This window comes from Rhinopithecus bieti, unplaced genomic scaffold (assembly GCF_001698545.2).
Source record: "Rhinopithecus bieti isolate Rb0 unplaced genomic scaffold, ASM169854v2 scaffold_23647, whole genome shotgun sequence".
Classification (NCBI taxonomy): domain Eukaryota; kingdom Metazoa; phylum Chordata; class Mammalia; order Primates; family Cercopithecidae; genus Rhinopithecus; species Rhinopithecus bieti.
Window position 1 is genome coordinate 1,116,075 of NW_016811385.1, and position 21,571 is coordinate 1,137,645.

Here is a 21,571-nt window from a genome sequence, read left to right on the forward strand (position 1 = left end):
AAAAATTAAAAAAAAAAAAAAAAGGATATTTTTTTCTTAGCTGCCTAGTTGTTCAGTGTATTTTATTCTCAGTAATCTATTATGCTGTGTTTTTCAGATATCAAAGTTGCCTGTATATGTATGTCTTTTATTACACTATAACATCACCATTACATTTATTATGTTTATAATAAATCATGATATACTTTTGATATATGTATTGATATGTACATCAATAAATCTTTATTTTTTTAGCTATTTTACTTCAGAGTCTTAGATATTTTTTCATCTTTGATCTTCTGTTTGCAATTTATAATCAACTGGGCCAGGTCACAGAAACTCTATTTCAAATATTATTGGAAAACCATTACATTTCTAGAATAATCTTGGTAGAATGATATTCTTATGGTAGTAAATGTTTATAATGTATGAACTTTAAATAACAAGCCAGTTATGTAGGTCTTCTTTAATTTCCTTTACTACAGTGTTCCAAATGTCAATGCATAGGTTTCACACAAATTTTTGTTAATGGTGGTGTCAATTACTTGAAAGTTTTATTTATGTTTAAGTAATGTATTACAAAATTTAATTCCAATGTTTTCTTGATTATATATAGAAACACAAACAGCTTATGTATAATATTGATATTTTTAAAAATACATTACTAAACTTTCAAATAAATTTTATTGTCAATAAATTTATTTAGATTATCTGTGGAGATAGTCATATTAACTACCAATAATTAAGTTTATTCCTTCCTTTCCAATCCTTATGTAACCTATTATTAATGTTTGTTAAGTAGATATCTGTGCAACATTAACATCTTGTCTAGTAGAAGTCATGTAGAATCATTGTCAAAGTATACACTTTTTAGTTTAAAACTGTTATAAAATTTTAGTGTGCATCAACACCACTTGGAGGGCTTATTAAAATACAGATCGATGGATTCTACCTGTAATGTTTCTGGTTCTGATACGTGATATATGGAGTGGTGCCTAAGAATTAGCATTTCCAGCTTCTATATGATGCCAAAAATTCTGGTACATTTCCAGATGATACTAATGACAGCAGTCTAGGAACCACAGTTGGAGAAACCCTGGTTTAAAAGACCCAAATTGGAATCATTAATGCATCATGTACAAATTTTGTGACTTTATTGAAATAATTTTACAGACTAGATATTCAGTTGTTCATGCTAAAAAATAAAGCTAACATTTTCTACCTATGGAATTTTACAAAGGTTAAATTTTAGAATATTATAAACTACTGATATTAGGATGTTTATTAAAAAGCATTGTTATTTTTTTCAACATTGTGTCTTCAGGGATCACCAAATTGATTAAATGTATTAGCATGGTATTTCTACAGAGCACCAACGAATTCTAAATCCATTAAGGGTTATGATCTCTGATTGGACAATGATGCATTGTAACCTGGGGCAGTGAAAGAAAATTTCTTTAATAAAGTTTTGGGGGGATGAAAGTAAGATTAACCTAACCTTTTATTTAAAACATCAATAATAATCAAACGATGAAATATAATTTCTGTGTAATTATTTATATTAAAGCTGAGAGTCACAACTACTTTAAAAAAAACTTAGACGATCATAAAACTCTTTAAACTGACCAATTTAAGTACAAAGCTCACAAATAGTCTTGCAACAGTTAATTTTATTGTTTTACATCAACCCCAAAATGCATTAAAAGTATACTGAATAGGCTGGGCACGGTGGCTCACGCCTGTAATCCTAGCACTTTGGGAGGTCGAGGCGGGCGGATCACGAGGTCAGGATGTCGAGACCATCCTGGATAACACGGCGAAACTCCATCTTTACGAAAAATATAAACAAATAGCTGGGCGTGGTGGAGGGCGCCTGTACTCCCAGCTACTTGGGAGGCTGAGGCAGGAGAATGGTGTGAACCCGGGAGGCAGATCTTGCAGTGAGCCGAGATCGCACCACTGCACTCCAGCCTAGGATGAGAGAGGGAGACTCTACCTCAAAAAAAAAAAAAAAAAAAGTGAAAAAAAAGTGCATTGAATATAGCCTACAGTTTGCCCTCAACTAAAACCAATAAATCTAGTTCCATATTTCTTTCTAAAATATAGGAATTTATTTTTATGTCATCGAAGTGTGTGCCTGGAAAGACAGCCTAGAATCACCTTGTTGCTTTATGAAATTTGTGTAATTAATTTTTAGTCCTCTCACATGAGGATAGAAGTTAATTTGTTTGCTCATTCTGCCTACATGTGTAGTAAATCATCAAGCTAGCAGAATAGCAAACCATTGGAAAATAGCAATTCTATTCTATTTACTGGATTAAAGGAAAAGCACTGTAAACTTAATTAAATTGCTGTATGTTTCAGGAGCTATTAATTATAAAGATAATAAAAATAATGTCACTGGCAACATGCTCCATGGGTGTATACTGATTTATTTTTTGAGAAAACATTATGCTTTTATTGGGCTAGGTCTACAAGAATTGCTGATATGAAAACATGATTTGAATGAATGAGAGGAACTGTAGTAACATCAGTATGAGCTTCTTACGTATAATAATTCACTATCTTCAAAACTCATGCAACTCCTCAAAAAATCTTGAAGTTAAGGTGTAATGATATGCATCTCAATCATAAGAAGCAATGGCATTTAATAAGAAATTAATCAGGATGCCTTAAAAGCCTAAGTCTCCCCTTAGTACTAAGTTCAGCAAGTGAAAAAGTATGTTAACTTTTTCTGTTAAAGCTTTCTATATCACTTCCATCAAAAGTAATGTGGGGTCTTGAATTAATTGCTTCTACATCACTTAAAAGAATATCCTAATAAATTACAATAAAATACATAATATACAATTTTATATTGTATCAGATATAATTGCTCAAAACCCACAATCTAATGAATTAGTGTTTGTATAAAAATTTTCATTAAATATGTATTTAACATTGCTTAGTGAATTAATTTTTTAAAAAAGAGTACTACCCAAAAGGTGCAAAGAATAAAAACGTCTAGAATTAGGATTCAATCAACCCAAAGGCTCATCAATGATAGGCTAGATAAAGAAAATGTGGTACGTATACAACATGGAATACTATGCAGTCATCAAAAGGAATGAAATCATGTCCTTTGCAGACACATAGATAGAACTGGAAGCCATTATTCTCAGCAAACACAGAAACAGAAAACAAACATTTTCTCAGTTATGAGTGGGAGCTGAACAATGAGAACACATGGACACAGGCAGAGCATCAGCAAAAACAGCTAATGCATGTGGGGTTTAATACTAGGTGATGGTTTGACAGGTGCAGCAAACCAACCAGGCACACATTTAACTATCGAACAAACCTGCACATCCTGCACGTGTACCCTGGAATTTAAAAATAAAATAAAATAAAAAAATTCAATCTGACTTTGATAGGTAGTTTAGCTTTTCTCAGGGTAAATTATCTCAACTACACTATAGAAATGGCAATACCTGGCAAGTTGTTTTGGGAATTTTGTGAGGATCAATAGGATAATAGATTTTAAAAATTGCTTTTTTTTTAGTAAAATGCTGTTACAAAGACCTCTAATATATAGTGAAAACCCGCAACACTGTTAAGCATCAGAAGACTTACAACAAATTATTTCAGTACTCTGAGAAGCTTTTGTTCTGCTGGACAGTGCACCTGAAAATGTTACATTTGTATAACAAGGACAGACTCAGATTGAAAAATTGGATGAAATCCTGATGTTTCTGAATTTGCAACAGTCACTTCATTACTTATGTTTATTCTGAACATCAAGAAAGTCTTAACTCTATTCTTGGTTAAACATTTGGGACATTGCAATATAGATATATTTTTTTCTTCTATTGTGACAATGAGCAAAAAAGGATACCCATGAATGTTAATTTCCTATCCTAGATTTCAAAAGTGATTAACATTTTCATTCAAAGTGATTCTGAAAAGAGATAATATCTTTGTCCCCTTGTGTTCTTTAAATATTTTAGTCAAATGACTCATAGGCACTTTATATGTGTAAATAATTAAAAACAAAACAAAACAAAATAAATCATAATCTGAAGGCAGTAGAACATTCCAGAAAATCTTTTGTTTCTCAATTTATGAATAATCATAATTTACAAAGAGAAAGTTAAGCTGGGTCTTCTGATGTGATGTGTGCCTGTAGTGCAAGCTAATTGGAAGGCTAAGGTGGGAAGATCTCTTGAGCCCAGGAGTTTGAGGCCAGTCTTGAAAAAAAAGTGAGCCTTTTTTTTAAAAAAAAAAAAAAAAAAAAAAAAAAAAAAACAAGAAACAACAAAGAGGGAGAGAGTTAAGAAATATATTTTCTTTTATTTTATCTCCCGCCTCTCCCTTTTCTTAAGAGACTAAAATATAACTTAGTTATATCTGAAAATGGTCTTATAACCTGGACTTTGGGAAAAAAATTAAATACTTGGAAGGAAATCACTAGCTGGATCTATCTGCCTTTTGATGGCGAGAGAAGGTGAAACTAGGAATTATTTCTATGGCTTTCATTGTGTTTGTTTTCGTCTGTCCACTATCTTTGATGAGAACTCCTACTTCTTTTAGAGAAAATTACTTATACCTGCCTTTTTTCATCTCATACATACTTAGAAATGTGAGATAATCACAGAATAATAATTAATCAGAAAGCCATCATGGTTCACCATCACAGATTTTTAAAACATATCCATATAATCTAGAATGCTCTAATTAGAAAATAAACAGTTGAATGTCTTCCTTAAACTATGATATTTTTTAACCTTTAGTCTTTGATCTGATTATCATAAAGATGTTCAACACTAAAGTTTTAGGTAACATTTTTTTTTTTAAATAATCAATACATTCACAAAATTAAAAGTCTTATAAAATCCAGTAAAATAATTTTGTATTTTGCTTCAAATACACAAAACAACATTAAATCTACTGATCTTAGTTTAAATTGTTAGGTTTACCTTAGAATTGTATATGACATAAATACATATCAATAACTATTATTTAGTAAAATAAACTAGTACTTGCCTATTTTTATATTATTGATGGTAACTTTCAAAAATAAAGGTAGAAATTTTATTTTTGACTTTTAATATTAGTATCCTTTGTAAGAAAGCCGTGAATTAAGATATTTATAATGCCCATTCATTTATAATTGAGTTTATTGTGAAAAACCAAATTTTCTTATAAACTATGTTATTAGTTTATGTGACTTGGGAAGATAAATGTACTAGGTTTGAATATAAAGGGTGGAACCTGTGGAAATACATAAAGTATTTGTCACACAAATGATTCATCGTGTTGTTTAATCATTTAAATGCTTGTATTATTTACATTTTAATAATTGTGAGTTGTAAATAGTTCAGCTTTAAGTTTGAAAATTAAAAACTTAAAAAAACTTAAAAAACGTCGGCAGACACAATATTCTGATAGCTTCCTCTGAGACTAAAACTCTCAAAAAGAGAAAATCAAATTTCTGTTTTGTTTCAGGCATTAGCTCTGCATCTCTTTAAGTAAAAAGAATACTGGAACATTAAAAGGAATATTTAGCCTTTAAGGGATGCATCTCCTTTCTTCTAACCAACCCATATTAAGTAAAGCTCATAGAACAAGATATTTCTGAGATTCAATGGAATTCTAAAATAGACATATCAATTTAATTTTTTAACATAAGTATAAAGATGTCAGCAGAAGCAACGGCTGCCTGAGATAACATACAAGTCTAAATTTGACAATGTCAGTGTGTTTTTGACATCCTGTGTTATAGTTCTTTGGATGAAGTGGTGAGAGAGGGACTTTGATCACCTGTCTCTGGCATAGAGCTGTGTATAGGATGGGTGCTCCATGATTGAACCAGCTTGTGACAAGGAAACAAGAACAGGATGAAGAGCACAAACTCTATTCTAGGAAAAAAGTACAGAGATTTTAAATCTCTTTAGCACTCTCTTCTTATGTTTACCTTGTTCCTTTCAATCTTCTCTTCTTTATTTGTTTATTCTATTGCCTTGTTTCACCTGTTCTTTTCTTCTGTTCTTGTAATACACATGCATTCAATAAAATCTATGCATTCTTCTAGGCACATTGTCTATCAGAAAACAAAATAAACCCGTAACTTTTGGAGCTTCCGTGATAGTGGAGGAAAATAAACAACAATAAAAACATGATAAATAACTGTATTATAATGAATATTAAAGAAGATAAGTAAATTGAAAAAATAGGTCAAGGTAAAAAGGTCAGATTTGCCGGTAGAGGTGGTTTGAAGTTTCAAAGAGTGGGCAAGGCAGGCATCATTGTGAAGATGCCGTTTGAGCAAGTGTATTAAGCACTTGAGTTCATCAGTCATATGCCCATCTGCAGAGTGACCTAAGCAGAAGGAAATGGCCAGCAGAAAGGCCCTAATAAGGAAGGCTATGTAGAATACTAAACATTGCAAGAAAGCAAGAATGCCAGAATGAGTAGAGCTGACCAAAAGCTCGGAGGAGGGGAAGGTAAATGAAGTTACGGAAGTGGACGGTGGGGCAGATCACCTAGAAATTTTCAGACTACTATAAGGACTTTCAATTTTACTCTGAGAGAAATCAAAAGTCACTGGAGGTGTGTGGGTGTGGATGTGCGTGTGTGAGTGTGAGTGTGTGCAAACGTATGCATCTCCATATGCCTATGGGGAGGGTGGTACCTGTGTAAGTTCCTAGGTTTATTTGGTACAAAATGGGAAAGAATACCTACTAAAGCATGTTGTCTTCATTCCCTTCCCCAAAACTGAGAACTTAAAATCGAAACAACAACAACAACAGCAACAACAACAAAAAAACCTATTTGCTTCCAGAGTATCACTGAAGGATTTCAAGACTGGGCGACAGTGGATCTCAGAGATGTGGAAATCTACCTGCAAGTCAAGAGAGTATGAGTGCATTTCCCCATAAAACTTACTTCTTTTTTGCTATCCTCAGACCATTTAAGTCACAAGAATATTGCTAAGGAAATAGGCCAGAAAAGAATAGAAAAAATCAGGGAAGAATACAGTTTTCAGAAAGCATTATCTTGACGCATTTTAAATGGGATAGAATTAGAAGCAATAGGTTTTCATTTTGTCTGATGTGCTTCCTGTACCATACCCTCGCATCTGTTTTCCACATAAGTACTCCTAATTTTAGGAAAAGCTCTGCCTACAAATGATGAGAAACACAAGCGGAGCATTGTCAAATTTGTGTCTGATCGTCAATGCATTCTATCTGCTGGTAATTTTCCCACAAGTTTATTCCCTGACTTGGGAAGCTGAGTTGGGAAGAAAAATAAAGTCACAAACCCTTAATGACTTGTTCATTGCCTTTAATTCATTTATGTAGGTTTTGTTGGTCTTATTTTGCCCACACTATCTTAAATATAAATTGCAATTGCTAAATTGGTTTGAGGTAGAAAAGACAACCTGCATCAATGAAATTCACAGTAAAACTGTAATCACAAAAGCTCGATATTATTTGGCTGTGTCCTCACCCAAATCCCATCTTGAACTGTAGCTCCCATAATTTGCACATGTTGTGAAAGAGACCTAGGTTGAGATAAATGAATCATGGGATGGTTTCCCCCATACTGTTCTCGTGGTAGTGAATACGTCTCACAAGATCTCTGCCTGAAATAAATAATATGAGAACCATCTATATATTAGCAGGTTCCTTATCCCAGGTAAGTCTCAATATTTTTACATGCAAATTTTAAGTATAATATGAGTTATTGGGAAACATGATACTTTATTCTGATAAGTTTAAATTACGGGCCTATTCAGTGCTGTTTTGTTTTAAGAGCAATAAAAACTAATAGAAAAAAATCAGAACGTAATCCCTAATCATGACAGGAAAACATTTTAATATTTAGATATGAAGCATGATATATATATACATTTATATAGAGTAATGATTCCAGAAAGACCTAGTATGTAATACTCTCAACATTTTTCTGAAACGCCTATAAAATTTGACGTATTCTTTGAGAAATAATCAACAGAGGTTTGATGATCATATTTATTAGAAAATTTAGGATCAAGTTCAATAATGTTTCTTAACCTTTATAAATGTTAAAGGTCATAAATAATAACATAAGCACTGACATTATGTATTTCCCAGAGATTATCAGATAGCTTGATACTTCAGACTATTCATATTGTAAAACTACAACTTTAGCAGTTGAAATATGTCTGCTTTTACTTAGATATCTTGTATATTTGAAATGCTATTTTCTTTAGTTATACCTCTTAGGCTATATTTTTAGATATATTGTCAAGGACAGCAAATAATCTAGTGATTTTTTTTCAATGTTTATCATCAGTTTAATTAAATTACCTAACAAGATAAGCACATTTGGTGAGCATTTGCTATTTGGAGACAGATTACATGATTTATGTGACAAATAGTCCTTGTTTTCATTGAATAAAATTGTAAAAATATAACTTAATTATATTTATTATGTCTCCATCTTTCCTAGCTTTGATTATATTGTTGCAAAGTTCCCCGATCTGAGAATAATATAAAGTATTTTAAAAATCTGTATGGGCAACCCATAAATTTAAAAATATGTTATACCCTAAAAGTTTATTAGTAATTCAATTTAATTCTCAGGAATGTTCATTGATCATCATATATTCCCTGGTTCTAAGTAATTTGTAATCTGTTGGCAAGTACAGTTGGTCCTCCCTATCCATGGGTTGTGCATTTGGGGCTTCAACCAAACTTGAGTCAAAAATACTTGAAAACAAAAGTTGCATCTTTACTGAACATACACAGGCTTTTTTTCTTGTTATTATTTCCTAAACATTATAGAATAACAAATATTTACACAGCATTTACATTGTATTATGTATTTGCAGTAATCTAGTGATTATTTGAAACACGAGGGAGGTTATACATAGGTTATTTACATTCAAATACTATCCTATTTTATATTAGGGATTTGAGCATCCGTGAATTTTGGTGTTCATGACAGGTCCTGGAACCAATCCCTGAAGGATACATAGGGACTACAGATACTTCCCCTACCTTCATTAAAATTTCTCCAACTTAACTTCCCTGCCCTCCACTTCCCATTCAAACTACTTCCCCCATCTGTTCCCCATTCTTTATTGGCAATCTTTTTTTTTAAAGCCTATTAAAGGGACTTAATTCATTTCCTTAATCTTCTATGATCTAATTTCCACACTGACTGCTCCTTAATTTGCTATTTCTAGACTCATGATTTTCTTTACATCTTCAAAATTCAATAGTAAATATACCAGTTATCATCTGCCCCTTTCGATACTGTGGATTATTTTATTAGAAAATAACTCCTGTCTTTGTTTTCCATGATATTATCCTTCACAGCTAATTCTCTTACAACTCTTTCCAATCTCCTTTGCTGGAATGATTCTTTCTCATGGGCATTTGTCTTATCTTATTTATTTCTTTATCATTTTTGACCCTATATGCTTACTGGCTTTGGGTATTTCTCATATCTTGATTATTATAACACCCCATTTCTAGCCTTCTCTCCTGGGTGGGCCATTGGCATTTCAATCTCAATATTCCCAACATGAAATGCAGTGCCACAAAATAATTCTCTAATTCTACCTTACTCTCCATTTCTGTTTTGTCTTTATTTCTCCAATATCTTTGTCTACAGCAGTGAGTTTAATCTCTGCACTCCTGAATATGTTTCTAAAAGACAGATCAGCTTTGTAAACTACTTGCATTATTTTGATGACTCTACTACAAAGCCATCAAATTAACGTCTTACCATGACATTCAGGTTGTATACAATGTTATTCTGAGCTTTCTCTCCGTTTACCAGTCACACCCCATTCTTTAACTCACTTTTAACATATCTGTCAGCTTAAGTCCTTTAATAATGATGTTTATTTCTCCAGAATATATTTATAACTCCCTTCCCCTGGGAAAGCATAATTACAATTTGGAATAACTGAGTTAATTAATGTTATGCATTTAGAAAAGTTCTTGGTGCATAACATGTGCTTATCAAATGCCAGAACTATTATTTTTGTTACTTATAGTGGTAGTTATTATCATAACAGTAATAATGTTCAATGTCCACTTTATTGATCATCACTTTGCTCAAAGCTCACGTACCTCCTTCTCTCCTCTTCCTTCTCTCCAATTAGAATTATTGTTCTGGCCTTATTTTTCTCTAAAGTCACCTTGTTATTATTCCTCTTGAGTTTCGACTAATATAACACTGAGTGAATTCTTAAAATTTTATATTGCTTCAGCATCCGTTGTAAATGCAAGTTTAATATTTTCATACTAGGAGCAGGAATCAGTCATCCTTGACACAGTTTCCAGTTCTACCCCAAATGGCTCAAGCCTGGGGCCAGAGGTAGGATCATAGAAGCATCTTTTCCACCAAGCAGCCTGGGCTCCTGCTTTCCCATTGCTTTCTTTAAAGGTATTCAGACATTGACCTGGGAGCTTAGAGAGATCTGCACTCTAATCCTTAAGTGTACTGTTGGTTGTCACTGAGCCTGCTTTCTCTTTCTGCCTGACTCCAGACTCCTGCCTTCCAGGACCTGGGGACTGAGGACTGCATTTCAGACTTGTTTACACCTTCTTTGTCCAGGATGTGTAAATACAAACTTTTGAGATTGTTTCCTGTTGTGGTGAAGTATCGAAGTTTCACCTTCCATCTGAAGAATTAGGGTCTGCCCCAGGCCACATTTTCCCTGCAGCTCCAGGAAGACAATGTTTGGTTGCCATCAGCAGAATGATTGTCAGGCAGGCAGAAACTGGACAAAGGTGAGACAAGAAACATGCGGGTGTCTGTCACTATCAACAGGTTTCACATCTCAGGGACTCCATGGTCACAGAACTAGGGCATAGAACTAGGCATTAGGCCCTCTGACAGGTAAAAGAAGTGTCCCGTGAATGGCACACTAAACACTAAAGTCCAGCTTCCCTTCATTTCCTGTTAGGGCAGGGTTGCCAGCCATTTGGTACTGGGACCCCAATTTAGATGGGGGCTCTCAAAACAATCATTTACAATTTTCATGTATATCAGCATAAGGCTATATATTATATATGTACATATCACAATCAGGTTTGCTAATATTGGTTCAGTTTTATATAACTATTAATTTAAATATGAAGAAACAATGAAATAGCTATAATTATAGCCATTTACATTTGTATGCTTAATAAAACATTTAGGTTTCTAGTCATATAAACAAAGAACTCCTTTAGGCCTGAGTGCTTTAATTAAGCATGGCCATTTTGTGAAAATATTTTTCTTGATATAACTTACAAAATAGAAACATCTTCTAATATTCTAATAAAACACAATTATAAAGACTCCTCAGTTTAGGATTGCAAGTCAACTGGAAAGTAGAAAACAATAGTTGTAGGTGAGTTTATTCTAATTTTAGCGTTGAAACAAGGAGTCATTTTGGATTTAGAACAAGGAGGATAAGGGAAGAAAATTGTCCTTTTCTGGGTACTGAATGAGTAAGACCTGCTTAGTCAGAATCTGTAGATACCAATTATCTGACCACTAAGAAGCAAGACTCCAGAGAGTCTCCTTCCCCCTTCTAAAATAATAAAGACTAGATTCTAGAAGTAAATTCAACTCCTGGCAGATCTTAATATCTTTCAGTAAGAAATTAAAATTGGCAGTGAAATGAAAAGAAAAAATAGAATTTAGCTTTGCATAATTATGGGTAGATACTAAAATTAGTGGAGAGTGTTCAATTTAAAATTAGTAGTAAGAGCAGTGGTAAGATTCAGATTTGCTAACACCAAAAAAATTTTATAAAATGAGACTCAACAGAGTTTGGGTTTTAATTTAAATACAAGAACAGACTGCATAGAAATGAGGACATCCTATGCAAGACAATGCGTATTACGCAATAATATTAACACTTCCCACAATAAACACTATCTGTCAGTCATGAGAGTGACTCACTACTGTAATAATAACCTATCATTTAGGTACTATTATGATGTGAGTCCTGGTCTCATCTACACAAACAATTCTTTTAATATATTCGACTCCTCATTTACCCTGGGGGCCAAAATCACTGCTGGACACCAGAAAGGTATAACTAGGTAGAAAGGATGAGGTGTCCAGTCGTTTTGCAAACATATTTTCACAATTACATTAATTGCAGTACCTCTGCCCTCTAAAACTTTTTAAAATTTAATTAATTTATTACACTCATTATCTTAAAATAAATATTATTTTAAAAGACACTTTAGAAATTAGAAGAATTGAAAAATGGGACATTATTGACAAAGCCGTTTCTCTTTATCCCTAGCACCAGTGTCAGTGACCCTGCCTTTCACAAATAACCACTAATTAGAAGTTCATGGGCCAGGAGTGGTAGCTCATGCCTGTAATCCCAGCATTTTGGTTGGGAGGCCAAGGCAGGTGGATCACCTGAGGTCTGGAGTTTGAGACCAGTCTGGCCAACATGGTGAAACTCCATCTCTGCTAAAAATACAAACATTAGTCGGATGTGGTGGTGTGCGCCTGTAGTCCCAGCTACACAGGAGGCCGAGGCAGGAGAATTGCTTGAACCTGGGAGGCAGAGATTGCAGTAAGTCAAGATTGCACCACTGCACTCCAGCCTGGGTGAGAGAGCGAGATTCCTTCTCAAAAAAAAAAAAAAAAAAAAAAAAAAAAAAAAAAAAAGTTTATGCATGTTATTTCAAATTTCTTATTATATTTCCATATGTATTTGTCACATCTGCACATCGAGGTGTAGGTATAGATATGTATATTATCCAGTGCATTAGTTTTATAACACTCCTATGACAAATTGTCACAAATTTAATGGCTTAAACCAGCACAAATTTATTATCTTGCATCTCTTCAGGTAAGAAATTTGCTATGGGTCTCACTAGGCTAAAATCAATGTGTCTGCAGGACTGCATTCCTTTTAGGTGGCTCTAGAAGATAATACATTTTCTTGCTTTTTCTAGCTTCTAGAGATTGCCCATATTCTGTAGCTCATGGTCACTTTTCTTCATCTTCAAAATTAGCATTACATCTCTCTTATTATTCTCTGGTAGTTACTTCAGCCTCTAAACCTAGCTGGAAATGGTTGTCCACTTTTATGAACTCATATGAGTAGATTGGGTCCACCTAGATAATCTAGGATAATTTCTCCATCTTAAATTCCATAACTTAATCTCATCTGCAGAGTCTATTTTGCCATATAAAGTAACATATTCACAGCTTCTGAGGATTAGGAGGTGGACTTTCCTTGGATGCCATTTTTCTGCGTATCACAGCCACAAACATATATTATTGGTAAACTGGGTAACAGGAAGTATCACTGCAGATCTTGTAGCTTCTATTCTATCTTTCCTATAAAATTGAAGTTAATACCATCCGCTCAGTGTATAAGGAACCATAGGAAAAGTGACTTAGCGGGAGAATAGCGTACTGTTTGTGTGTATGTGGCATCCGTATAATGGGGGACCTGTTAGGGGATGTATATGTAAGACTCAGTGAAATGTGTTGAGATGGAGAGGAAAAATGTGTTTGCAAATATATCGTGGCATTCTTCTGGAGAGTAGGAAGATGAGTATGAAAACCTGACCTAAGCTTTGAGGATGAAGGTAAGGCTCATTTCGTGAGCTAGGGTTATTCTGATTTGAGTAAGCATGGTGTTCTTAAAATATGTGATTTAAATAAGTATGTTATTCTGAAAACATGGCACATTCTTTTTTTCAGAAATCATTTCAAGGACAGAAGTGACAGAGAATCAGACATCTTGTTATGCATGATGGGTACTGGCCAGGCATTTTATGGCTAGCACTGGAGCACAGATTTAAGTCTCTGCATCAAAATCATGTACAAATTACTTTCTTTCAATAAAGATTCTCTGAAAATGTTACACTGGAAAAGATAAAGGAAATCTTATGCTTACTAACAACAAGGAAAAAGACTTTTGAGATCCTACAGAACTAGGTTGCCCATGTTATAGCACTTAAAATAGGGTTTTATTTTGATCAAATAACAGTATTATTTTTATAATGTTCTAAAACCAAAGATATTTCTAAAATTTCATTTACTGATTTGTGCTGTTTTGGGAAAAGATAATATTAGCACACTTCAAACATTTCTTGTGGCACAGATCAATGTGTCAAGTCTTTTCCAATTATTTTGTTCACCATGATACTGGCTCATTTCCATAAGTTATGTCATATAGTAATATTTTGAAGTTGTTAGCACTGAAAATATTAGTGATTAAATGATGTAATCTAAATACCTCACTAAGGATACAGGTACTTTATTTGATAGATATAAATAAAAGCTCATTGTGAGACTAGCTTTTAAAGATCGCAAGTCCTCAAGAGACATGACTACATTTTCTGTCACTGAAATTTACCTGTGAGGTTAGTGTTTAATTTGGCTTTATAGATCGAAAGTGATGGACTGTGTTGTTTGTAGGACATTTTTCAATATCTATTCTTTAACCTTTGGAATTACTTACTAGGTTCTACTTCAAATATCCTGTTATATTATACAGCATTTTACTCTTGGATATCAAACAAGTTTCTCTCTAATCTGTCAGGGTATGTTAAAATACAATGCTTATAACATAATGTAAGTAACTGATTTCTAGGTTGAAACTGAAAGCCAGGTGTCAGCTCATCTTTGCTACAACACTTCGTAGGAAGCCTATAATGATGGAGGAGAATAAACAATCATAGTAAATCATTTAATACCACACCTATCACTATTTTGGATCCACAGTTATCTTCACTGAGGGAATTCAGTTACACTGTACAGTAAGAGTTGGGCTCTTTTGCTAGTCTAGCTTGTTAATGCATGTCTCAGAGAGATATATAGTGTAGTGAAAGAAGAAGATTTAGTGAGATGAGACATTTTTTCCCTCTGGACTTTTTGGTACATAAAAGTCTTGTCAGTTTGACATTTGTTACTTTTGCTTTATGATTTTTTCCTGTTTTCTTTTATTCCGATGCCATCTTTATCAAGCTACTGAAATACATTTTGCTAAATATTCCAGATGGAGCACTGTCAGACTTTTTTCCTGGATAGAAACCAGGAAAATTGCCAAGCATCTATTCTCTTTATAGCTCCACATTTTGAACATATTGTATAATTCTAGTATTGCCCATAACTGTCTTATTATTACTAATTGTTTATGAGTTTTCCTCTGAAATTCCCAATACCATAATTGAGTTATATTACATGCATGGTAGAACAGTAGATACTAAAAAAATCTGAATGATGAATGTTTGATCACACTTATATCAGAAAAGGATACTTTATTTCAGCATAGAAAGTATATACAACATATACACTATCTGTGTATTTCATGTACAAAAAGGAAAAACCTCAAGCCCAAGTCCTTTGCATTTAGCATACAATTAGTTAAAAACACAATATAGAGCTTCAATAATGTTAAGAGAATAAAAGAATGCATGCATGCTGTTTAATAGGCCTATTTTAGAGGTGAGAGATATAGAGTAATTCCAACATCTCTGTTTGGATTGGTTGTAAAAATACTAGAGACTTCCATTTTAAGTAACAGCAAAATAGATATTTGCACAGATTATCCCACTCAAGACATCTAGAACAAATGCAAGTATCAGTTTTGTAAACTATCACCCAGCCAAGATCTGGAATATGGAAATATAAAGGTGAGCCAAGAAAGAAAGCTTAATAGATGAACAGGTGAACAATACATTGGACAATTTTTCAGGAATAGATGTACAAAAATTAAAGTACAGAGTTCGAAAAGATGAGGAGGGGAAAGGGTTGCCTAGTAAAGCATGCACATTTTAGTTTGAAAACGTGAAATACTACAATTAGAAATAAAGGCGAACTAGGAATGACTGTCACTTTTCCACTTAGCAGGAAAATAATGAGATATAACAATTATACTGTGGTATCTTGGATTAGATCCTGGAAGACAAAAATGATAATACTAGAAGAACTGGAGAAACTAATCTGTAATTTAGTTAATGATATTGTACCAATGTTAAATTCTTAATTTGATCATTGTACCATGGCTACATATGCCACTATTTTGGGAACCTGGGTATATGGAATTTCTCAAACATTGCAATCACTGAACAAAATACAGTTTGTGTAACTATGTTCATGTTAAGCACAGTAAATCTACACTGAAAAGCAATACTATAACTAAAGAGGGATATTTCATAATAAAAATGTTTTAATTTTCCAGGAGATTATAACAATTCTCAATTCGAATGTACATACTAATATTGTCTGACAATATATTACAAAGGAAAAAAGAGATCTATAAGGAAAATTAGAACAACAAATTATATTGACCAAATGTAGAAAAAAAGACATAATGATAAGAAGATCAGAGTGATGAAATGAAATTGTAATGCAAAGAATCAACAAAGAAAATAGTTCCTTGTAATGTATAGTGCAATTCATAAACACTCAAGGAAACAAAGCAAGACAATAAGAGACTAAGCACAAATAACAATACCAGAAATTAAAAAGAGGGATTATCAACACAGAATAAAAACACACTTAAAAAAGAGGGTATTATTAATATCTCCATATTAGTATATATGAAAATCCAGAGAAAATGGAAAAGTTCCTAAAAATAAAAATAACTTACCAGAACTGACACAAGGTGAAAGAGAAATGTGAATCATTTTTTAAGTATTAAATTTAGGCCATAAGAAAATCTGTAATTAAACCAATACACAAATGATTTCACAGAGTGTTGTTTAGTGAAAATATAACATTATTCTTACAGAAATGTTTTACAGAGAAGGGGAAAAGGAGAATTCATGTCATGACTTATTTTACAAAGTTTTCATAAGCCTGATACAAAAGTATGAAAAGGACAATAAAAGAAAGGGGAATTATAATTTCTATCACAGATAAATAATCACAGATTATAAACAGCATATCAGCAAAATGACTCCAGCATTGTAAAGGAAGAAAATTTCCTCATCTCAATGATAAAAAGTCAGTGGCAGAAAATTTATCAGAAAAATCCCGAATCTCCTAAAGAGTAGAAATAAATATTCCTAGAACAAAGTATTATACTTCAAGGTAAAGAATTAAAAGCTTTCCTTTAAATTAGAGAATAAGGAAAATATGCCTTCTCCTGGGGTTCTGTTTCACAGGTCTTAGTTGCCATATTACAACAGAGCAGCTTGAATGTTTTAAAGATTGCTGAAACAACATCTAACATTCAATGAGGTCTTATACAATTTTAAAATTCACTCAACATGTGGAACTTGGTCCCCTGTCTTTAAACTGACGGAACCATAACCAGTAGACTGTGGTAAAAGTGATGTATTAGAAATTTCAGCAATAGATCATTAACATGTCATGTATTTTGTCATTGTTTTTGTATGATCACTCTTGGCTCCCAACCCACATGTTCAGAGTAAGTTCAAGTAACGCATTGAGAATACCGTATGATAAAGAATTGAGTTCCCTGACTGCACCCCCCACCCGAGTTTGCAGCTGAAAGCCAGCAACAAGTTCTCAAGCATCTAAATGAGGTCATTTGAAAGTGGATTCTTAGATCTGGCATCAAACTACCCCAGCTTGATGTGCATGGACAAATGAAAAGCCACATTCACTGAGCTCTGCTCAAATGGATTTCTTGGCCAAAACATATCATCGTTTTAATCTGTTAATATTTGTGTAGCAATAAGTGATTAGTATGACAAAAATGGAGAGCCATAAGTATCGGAGAAAAAGAAAACAGTTGTCATTAATCATAGATTAAGTGAGTCTGTGCATAGCAAATCCAAAATAATCTCTACAGTTATTATAAATGATAATACAGTGTAGTAAGATTCCTGGATAAAGAGTTAATATAAAAAATCTTAGTCCCTCCATACATTAGCTACAAGGTGTTAAAATGAAGGGATACCATTTAAATTATCATAACATATAAAATAATTACATATAAATAAGTAGAGTCATGTGCTGCATACATTTCAGTCAACAATGAATGAATATAAGAAGGTGGTCCTACAAGATGATAATGGAGTTAAAAATTTCTTACTGCCTAGTGAGGTCATAGCCATGGTAATGTCATAGCACAACACATTGCTCACATGTTTGTGGCAATGCTGATGTAAACAAATCTATCAGGCTGCCAGTCATATAAAGGTATAGCATATGCAATTTTGTATAGTACATAACCCTTGATAATGATAATAAATATGTTACTGGTATGTGCATTTACTATACTATACTATTCACTGGTACTTTATAGTGTGCTCCTTCTACTCATAAAAACAAAGATAACTGTGAAACAGCCTCTTGTTGGTCCTGTAGGAATACTTCCAGAAGAAGGCATTGTTATCACAAGAGACGACAACTCCATGTATGTTAATGGCCTTGAAGACATTCCAATGGGACAATGCACGGAGATGAAAGACAGTGATACTGATGATCCTTGCCCTTGTAGGCTTAGGCTAATGTGTGTTTTTGTATCTTAGTTTCTAACAAAAATTGAAAAGTTAAATGTTTTAAAATTTTAAAACAGAAAGAAGTTTATAGAATAAGGATACAAAGATGAAAAGTATTTTTGTACAACTGTGCAATGTGTTTGTGTCTTAAGCTAAGTGTTACTACGAGAGTCAAAATTTAAAAACAATAAGTTTATAAAGTAAAACAAAGTTAAACTAAGGTTAATTTATTAAAGTAAGAAAAATATTTTATAAAACAATTGTAGTAGTATATTTGTAATGGTAAAATATAAGTAGGATAGCCTGACTACAGTGTTTACAAAGCCTCCTGCTGTGTACAGCAATGCCCTAGGCCTTCACATTCACTCACCACTCACTCTCTGACTTACTCAGAGGAACTTCCAGTACTGCAAGCTCTATATTTATAGTATGTGCCCTATACTAGTGTACCCTTTTTTATCTTTTATACCTTTTGCTCCTATATCTTTCCTATGTTTAGATATCTTGAGACACGAATACATATTATTGTCTTACAATTACCTACAGTATTCAGCACAGTAATATGCTGTCCAAATTTGTAGCCTAAGAGCAATGGATTACAATATATAGCCTTGGTGTGTAGTATGCTAGACAATTTATGTTTGTGTAAGTATACTCTATGATGTTCACACAATTATGAAATCACCTAATGACACATTTCTCAGAATGTATCCCCATAATTGATGCATAGCTATATATATAGAATATTATGTCAAAATTGCTGAATGTATTATTAAATTATAAATATTATGTCTAAATTTAGATATATATGTTAGTATTTTTTGGCCGGGCGTGGTGGCTCAAGCCTGTAATCCCAGCACTTTGGGAGGCCGAGGCGGGCGGATCATAAGGTCAGGAGATCAAGACCATCCTGGCTAACATGGTGAAACCCCATCTCTACTAAAAAATACAAAAAACTAGCCGGGCGAGGTGGCGGGCGCCTGTAGTCCCAGCTACTCGGGAGGCTGAGGCAGGAGAATGGTGTGAACCCGGGAGACGGAGCTTGCAATGAGCTGAGATCTGGCCAGTGCACTCCAGCTTGGGTGACAGAGCGAGACTCCGTCTCAAAAAAAAAAAAAAAAAGATATATATGTTAGTATTTTTTTCTTTTTGATCAAGGTGACTTCTGTTAGTCAGACTCTATTATAAAGTAGGAATAATATTTTTAAAGAGGAATACTATTTCCACTCAGGAAATCATACAACATTTTGAGAGGCATTAAAGAAAAAATTTTCAAAAGGAGAAACGTACAAAATTTATAGACAGTTTGGCTCAGGATTTTAAGATATTAGTTTCCTGCAGACTGGTTTAGAATTTTGTAAAATACCAGCCATAACCCAACAAGCTGTGTGTTTGTGTAGGTAAGTTTACCAGTTTATTGCAATCTTTAAGGGGAAATTCAATGGACTAATACTTTTTTACTTAAAGAAGTGAAGGCAGGAGGAATCATTATGTATACTCATTTGCTTTCTCCCTTTCTAGGGCAGTTGGTCACTTTATTCCTATCCACCACTGTAATGAACAACTCACCTCTTTTTTTTCCCCCCAGACATCATCTCAGAGTAAAATCCTACAATGCCTCACCTCACAACATGTCATGCTTGTCATCTTTTACACAGAGATTAATTTTTTTCCTGAGGCTTGTGAAACTGTGGGGTCTGGTTTGTGCCAATGCAAATGCAACCTACAGCAGGAAACAATTTTCTCCCTATGGAGCCATACTCTGACCAACAGTTAATAAATACTGGCAGATAATTTCTTCTCCTCTTGTCACACACATGCTAATATGAGATACAGTAGTTTATAGGCGTCTGAAGATGTAGCCTGTCTGATCAGGCAGTCAGTTGTCCTTGATATCAAATGGTGGCCAGATGAATAATAACCTCAACATTCTGCTTTCTGTCTCAGTCTACATTTTAAAAATATTTTCTTTTGTATTATACTCCTTAATAAAGTATAGCACATAATTTTTTGGAAGATTAGAACAGAGAAACAGAAGACAAATCAATATATATATACATACAGGCACTTGATTTCAAAGAATGGTGGCCTGAGACCATTAAAAATACTGTTTTTTCAATAAACAGTGCTGGGATGATTGGATATCCAATTGTAAAAATTAAAATGTAGCCTATAGATAATTCTTGATACATTTTACATTTAAATTTAAAGGCAAGATAATAAACTATCTAGAAAATAATAAGCATTTCTTAAAACAATGGAATAATTATAAACAAAGAAAAATGTTGAGCTTCTTCATAAGAGTCTGACAGAAGTCAACTTGAGCAAAAAGAAAAAAATTACTTACATGTATATCTAAAAAAGTGCACATATTCAAAATATAAAAGGGATTCCTTCACATCTATAAGAAAAAAAGGCAAATACTCCAATAAGAAAATAAACAAAAGGGGCACTATATAAATGCATTTTCCACATGGCCACTATATAAATGCATTTTCCACATGGCCAATAAACATACAAACATATGAAAAGATGTGAAAAGTTACTCAAACTTATGTTTTAATATACTTACCTGTAAATAACGACAGTTTCTTAGTAATTAGAATGTTGGAATGGATACATTAAAAAAAATGTGAACAAATTTCAAGAAACCCATTTAGTAGTCTAACATTCAACTTACAAGGGTTCTGGAAGACAGAACAGTAAAAATAAGGAGTAATAAATTATCAAAAATAAATGAGGTTTACTAAATTTAAATATTATGAGTCTCCAGAATGAGAGGGTTCATGGTTTCCAAAGAAGAGTTTAAAAAATAAAAAACTAAAATTAAAAGTGACATAAAAATTGCATACCATTTGAAAATATGCAAGTAAGGGAAAATGGCCTAAAAGCTTCCAGAGACGATTAAAAACAATAAAAATCAATCAATAAAAAATCATATAGTTAGGAAGAAGAACCAGTCGCACACAGATTTCTCAACAGCTAAACTAATTAATAGGAAAATTACTTATACTATTCAGAGAATATTAATTTCAACCAGCATTCTATATTCATTAAAAATATCAATCAATATTTAGGACAGAAAATTACATCTCAGAGTTAAACAATAATGCTTTTATGTGCTTTTCTTTTCTCTTTTCTTTTCTTTTCTTTTTTTTTTTTTTTTG